The sequence below is a fragment of the Dermochelys coriacea genome, chromosome 7 (assembly GCF_009764565.3).
Source record: "Dermochelys coriacea isolate rDerCor1 chromosome 7, rDerCor1.pri.v4, whole genome shotgun sequence".
NCBI classification, from domain to species: domain Eukaryota; kingdom Metazoa; phylum Chordata; order Testudines; family Dermochelyidae; genus Dermochelys; species Dermochelys coriacea.
In genome coordinates, this window is record NC_050074.1 from 104,907,091 (window position 1) to 104,921,055 (window position 13,965).

Here is a 13,965-nt window from a genome sequence, read left to right on the forward strand (position 1 = left end):
TTCCCAGCTGCACTTGGCCCCTCTTATGAGGGTTGGCAAACCAATTCAGATACAAGGAAGAATCAACCCCAGCCTTCAGCTGATTATTTCTTTTTTCCTTGGCTTCCATGTGCTTGGTGGTGATCAAACAGGAAGAGAGACCTACAATATTGAGACCTTGGTGGCACCTGTAATGTTGGGAATTTCTTTGGTAGGCAGGTGGCAGTGATCATACTTGTGCATAGCTATATTTTTTTAAGTGAAACTCCTTGATGTTGCTTAGAAGTTCCCCGCAGAGAGGAAACTAGAAGGTAGTGTTTTTTTATTTCAGTATCCAATACTTTCACCAGTGAGGATGGGAATAATTACAGTATATATCAGTACCCTGAATATTTGGTAAGATAAACATTTCTGTCTCTAACTACTCTTCTTCCCCCCTCAACTCCCAAAATATCTAAAGCACAGAAGGACTTTAAGGGTTAAATCTTCTCATGGCTTATGTAATAATCAATCACTTCCACTTATTCCATTATAGCTTAATTAGTATTTTCATATGCATTTCCTAACACCTATCAAAAAGACCTAGGTAAACATAAGCTGTTCTGGTGATTACTTAATCATGTGATACCCGCATCTCCCTCTGGCTGCCCTACTAAAACTTGCCAGCCTGCTCTGCAGTATTGTCATTACATGAGCTGTCATCTGTCCTTGCACTAGGTTATACTTTAAGGAATCAGTCATACTAACTAGTGTTATGGCTGTTCTCGGGAGTATTATTGAGAAGCACTTTGACAGTGCATCCACAATATTTTTATTTAAATGCAAGGGATTGATTCATGATGTGAAGGCACTAATGTTAATGAGGCAGAAAAGATGAATCATCATTCTTCACTAGCATCTTCCAATGTTTCTGGAAATGATGAAGGGGAAGGTGGTGAATAGCTGTGTGTGAGCAAGAAGCAGCAGAGATATCAAATTGACTACCCTATCTCAAGGGTTAGCAGGTATCCGTGTGTTCACATAGACAGTCACGTCCTTGTGGGATTTCCCTCCAATATCATATCTACTCATACTCTTGGAAAAAAACAGAGTGATTGATTGGGCTCCATGCTTGCACGGGACTCAGTGGGAGTTTTGCCTTTGCCAACAGCAGGAGGAGTGGGGTGCTTGTCGTATTGGATGTCCAATGAGGAATAGACTTTTTAGGGACTGAGCCATTGCCTGTTAAAGTCAACTCAGCTTTAGGCTGTTAGAGATGGGGTTGCCAGTGGATGCAGAAGCAAATTATTTAGTTATCCTTGCATGGTTCTTGACAGTATAGTCTGCTATCATTCTTTGTTGACTGACAGCCTGCATACATTTATAGCACATTTCATATTTCACTGCAAACATCAGAATTATATGTTTTAGCTGAAAGGCAGCCAAAACATCTGAAAGGCTCATTGTTTCCCCAACTAACATTTTCAATACAAATTGAGTTGAACAATTCTAGAAAACAACTGTATATTATTACGCCTCTGCAAGCACACTGGCTATTCAGGCCCACAAATGTTAATGTAAACTGTAGTGTGACTTGATAAAAGCACTATGAAAGGTTTTGTTTTTGTTAATGTCAGTGACCTTGTGTAGCTGTCTGAGAACTGTTCAATCTCCTATTCAGGATGTATAAAATTAATATACCTAAGGGGAGGATGTTATTAGGAGCAAAATCGGAAATGCTAGAGGAAATGCTGCTGATGGAAGGCTGAAATTATCCTCTAGACATTATTCAAACAGATCCATGCTTAAATTTAAACCTACAAGAAATCCTTTTAGTAGTTAGTCAACAAACAAAATAAGTCTATTGATTGTATCTTCATTTGTTACATCTTAATAAAAGAGAGGGTTTTAAAACTAGAGAAAAGAATGGAGAAAATGTTATTAGAAGTGTTAACATATTAAAAGGTAACCACAACGGATATAAGAAAATACAGTATTCACAAGGCATGATAGCAGACCTCATATCTTTGCCCCTATAAGTTCCTAACAAAACTGAAAAGAACTCTTTCTCTTAATCTATTTTCTGTTGGGAGGCTTTCCCTCAACAGCCAGGCATTATTCTCCCAATCAGTCTCACTGTACAAGATAATTATCTATGCATGGATGCTTAGTAGGAAAGAGATCTCCAGAGAAGCTCACTTTTTTTTTTAACAAAAGGGGCAAAAAAAAGAGGGGGGAATGAGGATCAGTGTTGAAAACCCAGTTAATGACATGCTAATGCACACAAATGAATATTGAAAGGACTCAAACGTTGCTTTGAAATTAATTATACCTCTCCCATTGTCCTTTAAAAATGGAAGATTAAAACCTGTACAGCAGTGTTTACTGTGTTTAATTTTCAATTGTTTCTTTGATGTAACAGATAGAAATGCTTGCACCTGCAAAGTAAAAAGGTTGTGAACAGGCTGCAAACATTCTGCAAACACTTCATCAGGAATGTTAGTTGTCTGCCTCCCCTAGCATAAGGGAGCCTTGATGATATCTTTGTGCCTTTGACTCGTTTTGATTAATAAATGCAAACAAATTTCTCTCAGTAACCTCTGTTGCAATTACTGCATGACAATTAGGGACAACCTCTGGTGAAGAGATACACTGAAGTCTGTTCCCTTTTCCTCTGCTACAGAATAAATAGTTGATGTTTAATGCTTTTTGACAATTAGAGAATGAAATCTTTTGTAGCCATGCAATCTTGGCTACTGTTCATTATTCTGCTCTCAGCAATGAAGGATCAATGTTTTCCACAATATTATGTTAGTCTGGACAATCTGATTTTTGTTCAGGGGTGGGGGAGGCTACTGTGCCCTGTTATTGAAATGTGGAGTATAAAAATTATTACTTTTCTGCAAAATAGATTTGCAACTTCATCAAAATGACAGATTTCAGTGGGAACCACTAGAAAGTCATGTACCACTTCAGTGGCGTAGAGTATTGGTTGACCCTGCTAGTCAACTTATGGTATGTCTACACTGGAATCATCTAGCTTTGATCTCCCTAGATCAGTGGTCCCAAACTTTTCAGGGTCTTGCCCACCCTTACCCCTGTCTGTGTGCTCCCCCCCCAAAAGGCGGGGCCAGGAGCAGGGCTGCAGCTCCCAAGTGTGGGGGGGGAACAGACGGAGGTAAGGGGTTTGAGGCTGGGGATGCAGCTGTGGGTGGGGCTGGAAGCTGATCCCCAGATGGGGGTGGGGCCGTGGCTGGGGGTGGGGGTGGAGCAGGGCTGGCTCACACTCCTTCCCCACACCCCATGGGGGCTGGCTTGGCCTCATCAGCCCCCCTCAATGTTCTTCCATGCCCCCCCCAGAGGAGCATACTCCACAGCTTGGGGACCACTGCCTTAGATAATGTTGGACAAGGGTAGCATTATATGTGCCTTCCTCTGTCAGGTGTAAATACTGCATATATTTACCTACAAATTTGGAGCCATATGTTACTATTGTGTTACATTGTTGTTTGCATTACAATAGGGCCTAAGGGCCCCAACCAGTGTCAGGACCTCATTGAGCAAAACACTGAATCTAAGTGTAGTAAGAGACGATCCCTGCCCTGAAGTGCTTAGACTGTAACATAACAAAAAAGGTGGGAGAAATTAATTATCCTAATTTTACATAATTTTACAATTATGAACTGAGGCAGAGAGGAACAAAGAGCTAGATTTTTAAAGGTATTTAGATACCTAAAGATGCAGATAAATGTTTAGGCAGCTCTGAACTATCCTACTAGGCGCCTAAGTCCCATAGAATGTTCGCTGCCTGTTTGTATCCTTCGGCATCTAAATACCCTTTAAAAATCTCACCCTAGTCACCTTAGACACCTGCAACTGGCCCGTGCCAGCTGACTTGGCCCTGGGGCTTGTGCTAAGGCATGTTTAATTGCAAGGAAGAGGTTTGGGCTCTCACCTTGCAGAGTCCTAGAGTCCGGGCTCCAGCCAAGCCTGAACATTTACACTGCAATTAAACAGCTTCTTAGCACTAGCCCTGCAAGCCCGAGTCAGCTGACATGGGCCAGATGCAAATTTTTAATTGCAGTATAGACATACCTTTTGTGTCTTAAGTTCAGAGAGGACATCCGTGGCAAGGTGAGAAATGGAACCCAGAACTTCTGAGTCCCAGTCCAGGGCATTTAACCACAAGAGAAGCTATATGTGGTACTCCAACTGAAATCAGTGCAAGTTCTGAATATGCACAGATGGCAGGCTACGTTTAGAGAGATTTTAAAAAACCGAACCCTGCAATATTCTGTAAAGCTTTTCTTTCAGATGGTTGTTTAGTGGACGTCACATCTCTGCTCTAAAGAAGTTGGTTTAAGGAGGGTGCTTGGACTGACATTTTGGGAGAACCTGCAGGTTTATTCCCTAGATGGCGTTTCTGCCATTAGCATTCATAATCTCACCTTCAGCTATTCAGATGATAACCCTACAGCCAACTATCTACTACAAATCCACAGATCACCGGACTTACCTCCACAGATCCAATAACTCCCCCAGACACCAAGAAATCTGTTATCCACAGCCAGGCACCTCAGATACTATAAAGTATGCTCTGAAGAAAGAGTCTGGGAATCATACCTTAACACACTCAGAACTGCCTTCACCAAACAAGGACACTCCTCCAGAGCAGTAGATCACATCCTGGAACAGGCCACCCAAATACCGCTGGAGAACCTCCTTCAGTACAGAAAAAAATACCACACCAACCACACACTCCTAGTTGTCACCTACCACCCCACATTAGAACCTATATGGGGTATCATCCAACAATTACAATCCATACTCAATGGGGACCAGATTCCCAAAGAATCTTTTCCAAACCCCCTTGTCTGGCCTTCAAACAACCCCTGCCATCCCAGCCTTGCCATGTTCACCTTCAGAAACAAACTCCCCACAGACCAGGATACACCAGCTCAAAGTGGCACCAGCCCCTGCCAAACTTGCAGACATATCTCCACTGTTGTGATGATCAGTACCTCCCACACTATATCTTTCCATGGGTCCTACACCGGCCTATCATAACATCAGCTGAACCTCATCAAATGCCCCAGTAACAACTATATGGGTGAAAAGACAATCACCATGCTCTCAAATGAACTTTCACAGAACAATAAGACAAACCACCCTATCGCCCATGGACAAATGCTTTTCCCAGAATGACCACTCCATATCTGATCTCTCAGTCCTCATCCTCAAAGGAAACCTGCACAACACTTCAAAAGATGAGCTTGGGGCCTTAAGTTCATAACTCTGCTGGACATTAAAACCATGGACTTAACAGGCACTGTTTTATGGGCCATTACCACAACTTGTACCATACCCTGCTGCCAACTAACTCTCCTTTGTCAGATGACTGCACAAGTATTAATTGCTCACTTCATTTTAAGTGGTCTCCTACTACGTGTGAACCTTTTATGCTTAACATAAGTTCACACCCACATTCACACCTTGAAAACGGGTCCTCCCACCCCACTTCCCATCCAGGGTCTAGGGATTGTGTGTGGCTTCCCTTTGTCCCCCAAGGGATCGGCTGCCCCAGCGATGGGTTGAAGTTCCCTACTCTCTCAGAAGTATTACAAGCAGCAATTCTTTGGACCAAAGGGAGAAATAAGGTAAGACTGCCTCCCTCACTTATGAAGCAGATCTGAACCATGCACTGCTTTTAAGAGCAGAGGAATCTGGCAAAGGAGACTCTTCAAACCTCTCCGATAGCCAAATTCCTCCAGTGGTCTAACCTCTGCTTCTCTAGGAGGAGGAGTACTGATCCCCACATACTGAGTCAAGGTGAGCAGAACTTGGTGATCAAGGTGATCTCCCACCCAGCACAGGCTGGTTTACATTTTGACAGACCACCAGGCAGACTGTGGAAAGAAGTTCCCTCTCCTTCTTCCCTGTAGTTACCTTTATCATCTCCCAAGCAGCTGTAATACGCTTAGTTGAGCATTTTCCACACTTGGGTGGGGATCATGGAGATTTGGTAGTACACTACACCTGCCTCAGTGTGCCTAGTTCTGGCTGGAGACACTGACATCACCATGGACCAGACTGCCTAGGGAGGCTGTGGAAGCTCCTTCACTGGAGGCTTTCAAAAGGGGGCTGAATAGCCATCTGTCTTGGATGGTTAGATACAACATATTCTGCATCTTAGAAGGGGGTTAGACTAGATGACTCTTGCGGTCCCTTCCCACCCTATAGTGATATGATTCTATGCTTTGCATTACCTCTGGTACCCTGGTAAGGGTAGGCAGAGAGCTTATTTCTCTGTCTTGGGCTTCAGGACTCAGATAATTTCCCTTCAAGTCAGTAGGTCTCTTCATTCTCCTGGAGAAAGACTGTCCCATCCTCCCTGTCCACAGGTATTTGTCTGCATAAACTGGGAAGGTACCTTGATTCCTTTTGGATACTGGCAGGAAGGATACATACCCTGTTAGCCAACCCATTTACATTTTGGCTAACACAGTCCCTAGCAAGTCAGGAGCTACCTGAGGGAGTCTGATTCACCCCTTCTGTTTTCAAAGTCATAATATCATTCCCCAAAAGCAAAGACTATGGAATATCTGACAACACACCTACAACCAGCACCCTGACCCTTCCTGGGCCTGCATAGAAATCTGTGCTGTAGGTAGAGAGAAGGCTTTTACACCAGGAACTTTCTCACAGATTCACACTCTGGGAGCATCAGATGGGGTTTCACAACCTGAGGCTTAACTGTAGTTTTAGCCGTCCCAGTATCTCTCCGTCCAGTGAGTGTCTCTCTATTGACTACCACCTTCAGCTCCCACTTCCGAGTCCATGGACCTGCACCCAGGAGTGTGCTGTGTGCCATATGGGTAGTGGTGTGGGGTGTAAATGGCTTGGCATGAACATTATATGCCATTGGCAGTCTGGATGTGAGACTCCTTCTGGAGATTCAGTCACACAGTTAACTCCGTGAGGCTGGAGTGCAATTGGCCTTTCCAGCACTGTGCTGGGCCTCAATACTGCACTAGGGCTGTTGATTAATCACAGTTAACTCACGCGATTAACTCAAAAAAATTAATCACGATTTAAAAAATTAATTGCGATTACTCGCACTGCGAAACAATAGAATACCAACTGAAATTTATAAATATTTTTGGATGTTTTTCTACATTTTCAAATATATCGATTTCAATTAAAACACAGATTACAAAGTGTACAGTGCTTATGTTATATTATTTTTTATTACAAATATTTGCACTATAAAAATGATAAAAGAAATAGCATTTTTCAATTCACCTCATGCAAGTACTGTAGTGCAATCATTTTATCATGAAAGTGCAATTTACGAATGTGGTTTTTTGTTACATAACTGCACTCAAAAACAAACTAATGTAAAACTTTAGAGCCAACAAGTCCACTCAGTTCTACTTCTTGTTCAGCCAATCACTAAGAGAAACAAATTTGTTTACATTTATGGGAGATAATGCTGCCCATTTCTTAATTACAATGTCACCTGAAAGTGAGAACAGGTGTTCTCATGGCACTGTTGTAGCTGGCATCGCAAGGTATTTATGTGCCAGATGCGCTAAAGATTCATATGTCCCTTCATGCTTCGGCCATCGTTCCAGAGGACATGCTTCAGTGCTGATGATGCTTACTAAAAAATAATGCATTAATTAAATTTGTGACTGAACTCTTTGGAGGGGGCAAAATTGTATGTCCCCGGCTGTTTTACCCGCATTCTGCCTATATTTTATGTTACAGCAGTCTCAGATGATAACCCAGCACATGTTGTTCATTTTAAGAACACTTTCACTGCAAATTTGACAAAATGCAAAGAAGATACCAATGTACATTTCTAAAGATAGCTACAGAACTTGACCCAAGATTTAAGAATCTGAAGTGTCTTCCAAAATCTGAGAGGGATGAGGTGTGGAGCATGCTTTCAGATGTCTTAAAAGAGCAACACACTGATATGGAAACTACAGAACCCAAGCCAACTAAAAAGAAAATCAACCTTCTGCTGGTGACATCTGACTCAGATGATGAAAGTGAACATGCGTCGGTCCGCACTGCTTTGGGTCATTATTGAGGAGAACCAGTCATTAGCATGGTTGCCTGTCCTCTGGAATGGTGGTTGGAGCATCAAGGGACATATGAATCTTTAGCACATCTGGCATGTAAATATCTTTGATGCCGGCTACAACAGTGCCATGCAAACGCCTGTTCTCACTTTCTGGTGACATTGTAAACAAGCATTATCTTCTGCAAACGTAAACAAACTTGTTTGTCTGAACAATTGGCTGAACAAGAACTAAGACTGAGTGGACTTGCAGGCTCTAAAGTTTTACATTGTTTTGTTTTTGAATGCAGGTTTTTTTTGTACATAATTCTACATTTGTAAGTTCAACTTTCATGATAAAGAGATTGCACTACAGTACATGTATTAGGTGAATTGAAAAATACTATTTTGTTTTTTACAGTGCAAATATTTGTAATAAAAAATAAATATAAAGTGAGCGCTGTACACTTTGTATTCTGTGTTGTAATTGAAATCAATATATTTGAAAATGTAGAACGCATCCAAAAATATTGAAATACATTGTATTCTACAATTGTTTAACAGCACAATTAATCATGATTAATTTTTTTAATCACTTGACAGACCTATTCTAAACTCATTAATTCTTAGGCCTATCAGTTGTGGTAACGCCCCAACCAGCTCCCCACTTTCTTATATAACCTCTAAGTTGAGTTGGAATTTCAGCATAGATCATGTCCTCTCTCTTCTGAACTCCCTGAAGCCTTCTCCTATGCGCTGCAGAGGTCAGTTTACACTTTTGCAACAAAGCTTCTTTACATTGCTCATAATCTGTATAGTCCTCCCTGTCCATAACATTGAAAATGCCAGGGACAAAGGCTTTTGGACAATAGTGGAGCCAGATACCATACTGTGTTGTCAGGGTGAAAGTAACTTAAAGAACTTACTGGTATGCCGGTGTTGTGAGCAGGGGCATGGCCTCAACCGGAAGACGCGTGACCTCATCTGGAAGAGGTGGGATTTAAATCACCAGCTGCAGAGGCAGCTTTGAGCCCTGAGGCTCAGGGGTGCTTTAAAGGGCCCTGGGTTCCCCGCAGCGGCTGGAGCCTTGGGCCCTTTAAATCACCACCGGAGCCCTGCCACCGCTACCCCAGGGCTCCGGCAGTGGGGCTCGGGAGGCATTTTAAAGGGCCCAGGGCTCTGGCCACTGCAGGGATCCCTGGGCCCTTTAAATTACCAGCCTGGGGAAGCCAGTCCGGTCCGGCATGGTGTACCAGCTCTTGCCATACACCATACCGGACTGTACCAGCCTACTTTCACCTCTGTGTGTCGTCCTATCCCACCTTGTTCAATCACACTCCATTTCAGAAGCATTTAGAAACAAATCCCTGTCAACCCCCTCCCTAAATTGAGGAAATAACTTGGAATCCATGCCACCCGCTGGAACAGGTATATGGGGGTCTGGCTTTACAAACTAGATTTGGGTCCTGCTGGTGCAGTCTCTCCATCTCAAGATGGTATTGATGCTTCCTGTCCTCCTTGTTCCATGAGCTAGTGGTGCTGCTTCTTTTTTCCTTGTGCTGGTGCTGTGGTGCTGGTTCTCCTTCTCTTCTCTCCCAGACTGGCACTGCTTCTCCTTTCCTGACACAGTTAGTCCCTCTCCAGCTGTATCCTTTCTTGTTCTACCTGTAGATCAGTCCAGCATCCCAATGGAACATAGTTACTGCCTCTGTCAGCCTCTTCTCTGCTTCCCTCGAGGGAGTTGGCTCCAAGATTTCCCCTATCTGCTGGATCTTCTGCCAGTGGGCTGGATGTTCTCTGTGGATCCGGATTATTCTTTTTCTTCTGGTCATCAGAATACAGCAAGTCAACTAGCTGTACCTTTGTCAGCTCCCCTGCATTGAGCTGCCTTTCTTTGCATAGCTCAACAAGCTGATTTCTCTTCACCTGTTCATAATTCATTTTCCCCTGTCTCTCTCTTCACTGTTCCTTTACCCAAAAGACACAGACTTTTCTCTGCCTTGCATGGTGACAGGTTTCAGTGGTAGCCATGTTAGTCTGTATCACCAAAAAAAACAAAACCCGAGGAGTCCTTGTGCTTTCCCTTCTACAGTACTTCCTTTCACTGCTGTTGGCATTTATGGCAATTCACACTGTCGTAGATATCCCACTGCTATCACCATATTTCACAGTTCAGGGCACCTTAGTACTTCCTGCCACCTTCCCCCCCATGGTCCACCAAGGACACCCACTCTAGGCTCCCAGCTCCTCAGCCATCAACTCTCTTGGGTGGAGACCCATGTCTCTCTCCCTCCTGACCAGCAATTTTCCATGCTGCCTGGTTCCCTGCCTATATTTGATATTTCCAGCAAGCCAGACTGCCTCAACAGGGCAGCATCTGCACTTTGCTTTTTCTCTCCAGAGGCTATGAACTGAATAATTGCCTGCAGTTACAAGGTACCAAACTGCTCTTTCTTGGCAAGCACACTTATACTTAAAATAAAAACATTACAGAGAAAACAAGTTAAACTCTAAAAGAGTTTTAGTATGCTAAAAAGCTTACTGGAAGTCAACCCAATTCCAGCCTTGGGCTCTGGCAGGTGTCAGTGCTTCTAACACTTCCCTAAGAGTTGGAGGCCCCCCTCGTCAGAAGGTTGGTCCGTTTGGAAGATCACAGTTTAAACTCAGGCAGTTTATCCTTTGTCCATTTGGACTCTGGAGAATCCAGTCTGAATTAGTACAGTATAGGCAAGCATCTCCAGGTGATGGTACCTCTATGGAGGTGTTACAACATGAGACACTTTGCCTAATCACCTCTCACTGTTCTTACCTTCTGGAGGAGATGTGGTTACCCTCCCACATACAATCCTGGCCCACAATGATACATGAACTTAACATAGTTAGATCTCGCACAGGTATTGCAGGAAGTTGCCATATCTGTCCCAATGGTTCTGCATATTCTTAATGCCAACTTAGCAAAGTTTGTTTTTGTTTTTGAAAACTTCATTTTTAATGTATTTATTTATTTTTTAATTTACCATTTGTCTAGTGTGTGAGTTCCCTCCCCGCACATGCCCCGATTCTCTTATCTTACCGCAGGGTAAAATAGAAGTAACAATTTAGATCCATTGAGTTATACCAGGGTAAGTGTGTGAGAACCAAGTTCCCTCACTTTCATAGCTGATCAGCTGGAAGCCCCTTGTTAATGGAGCAACATTTTTTTTAAATAAAATCTGAGGGGGCCTAATTCTCCACAGTTACCAGTTTTACTCTGGTCTAACTCCTTTTGAGTCCCCTCCACACTACACATAAATAGCAGTGACTCACCCCACCAAATACTAACCAGAGCACCAACCCTTCTCCATATTATTGAAAATTCCATGATTTTTCCCCATCTTTTCCTTTAAGCTCCATGACTTTTTGTTTCAGAGTAGCAGCCATCTTAGTCTGTATCCACAAAAAGAAAAGGAGTACTTGCGGCACCTTAGAGACTAACAAATTTATTTCAGCATAAGCTTTCGTGAGCTACAGCTCCCTTCATCGGATGCATGCAGTGGAAAATACAGTGGGGAGATTTATATACACAGAGAACATGAAACAATGGGTGTTACCATACACACTGTAACGAGTGATCAGGTAAGGTGAGCTATTACAAGCAGGAGAGAGGGGGGTGGGGGGATACCTTTTGTAGTGATAATCAAGGTGGGCCATTTCCAGCAGTTGACAAGAATGTATGAGGAACAGTGTGTGTGTGTGGGGGGGAATAAACATGGGGAAATAGTTTTACTTTGTGTAATGACACATCCACTCCCAGTCTTTATTCAAGCCTAATTTATTGGTGTCCAGTTTGCAAATTAATTCTAATTCAGCAGTTTTTCATTGGAGTCTGTTTTTGAAGTTTTTTTGTTGAAGAATTGCCACTTTTAGGTCTGTAATCGAGTGACCAAAGAGATTGACGTGTTCTCCGACTGGTTTTTGAATGTTATAATTCTTGATGACTGATTAGTGTCCATTTATTCTTCTACGTAGAGACTGTCCATTTTAGCCAATGTACATGGCAAAGGGGCATTGCTGGCACATGATGGCATATATCACATTGGTAGATGTGCAGGTGAACGAGCCCCTGATAGTGTGGCTGATGTGATTAGGTCCTATGATGGTGTCCCCTGAATAGATATGTGGACAGAGTTGGCAACGGGCTTTGTTGCAAGGATAGGTTCCTGGGTTAGAGGTTTTGCTGTGTGGTGTGTGGTTGCTGGAGAGTATTTGCTTCAGGATGGGGGGCTGTCTGTAAGCTAGGACTGACCTTTTGGACTCATGACTTTTTGTGGTGGTTTTTCTTTCTTAGTTTTCTCAGGGTCAAGGAAAGCATCATTGCTGCCTGTATTGTAGAGATGGGTGTAGGAGAACAACACCATCTACTCCTCAATGTCTGAGACATCAACTGAGATCACCTCACTATGGGGAGGAGATGGATTACAGGCTTGGTGCCTCACACCCAGGGCACGGAGATGGGGCCAAAGCAACTTACCTAATATGATGGCATAGGGGGACATCTCCTTGCAGACTTTCCCCAGTGCCTAGAGACATTCTCCATACAAATGTTATTCATATGGACTCCATTTTGTTATGTATTACATTTGCTGTAGCACCTAGAGGCCACAATCAGGTCTGAGGAACTATCAGGCTAGGAGCTGTACATAAATATAGCATGAGACTGTTCCTGTGCTGAAGAGCTGAGACTCTCAAAACACCAAGGGAAGGAGAGCAGCATGCAGTGAGCAGTCCAGGTAATGATCAAGGAGATGATCAAAACTGGGCTAGAGTTAGGGGCAGTGGTGATTGCTCAAGTGAATTATTAGTATGTTCCAATGGTGCTGTAGCTAAGAGCAAATGCAGTAGTGTGGGGTATGTGTGAAGATTACAGCATCCCCTGTCTCCCATGCAGTAGATGGGGAGGGAATATGTGAAAATGCCAGGTCCTAAGAGCAAGAATTCAAGGTAGGACATCTGGCAGCTGAGGTCAGTTGGCAAGAGTACAGATGGGGTTGGACTAATGTTTTCCCCCCTCCTGCCTTAGAAGAAAAAATCACTATGAATTATTCCTGCCATTTAGTAGAAATTGCCATGATAAACATAGAGCTTTACATTTTTGAGGGATCTGTTAGTATGACAGAAGGCTAAAGGTGAATGTGTCTCTTTAAATGGAAGCTTAGACTAGGCAGAGTGGTGACTGTAACACATGCCAGGCATCTCATGGAAGCCATAACATGTGCAGAGAGCCTCTTATAGCTCCCAGATGTTAAAAATTCCGCCTCTAACTCAAAATATTTCCTTTGCTCCCAAGTGAAAAATAGTTATATTCCCTAGAGCACTGTGAGGATTAGTGACTAAACCAAGATTGATGCTTTTACATCTAGGCATTTTTAACTTACAAGTGGACTGAGAAAATAAGTTAAAATAATTTTCAGAAAGTGAAACGTTACCACTTTTCCCAATTCCCACAAATTTGTAATGGCAAGTTCCATGAACCTCAAACATTTAAAACCAATAATTCTTCATAGGCAGAGGAGAAAATCAGAGGGTTTTTTCACCTCTTCCTGGGATGTTAGAGGCAATGAAGGTGAGGATTGGTCGCAGACTGGAAATGTTTTCAACTTTAATCTGTATGGGCCAGATCCTTGGACTCTCCTGTGTCCACTCTGCATCAGTCCAGAGCATCAAAAGGAATGTGAAGGTTCCTTAAGGCAAGGACTAGGGAAGCCTCAGCTGCATTGTGCTAGCATAGCCAAACCTATGCCAGCCACTCCTGCCCCTCTTCAGATAGTTTCTTGGTGTAGGAGGGATAAGAAGAGGTGATTGTGGCTCCTGGAGAGGCTTCTTGAGAGGCATTATCTGTTTGGTGCATATTAGAACGTCCCTGAAGTTGCATTTGTGTCATTTAGGTGAGTGTTTGGGCC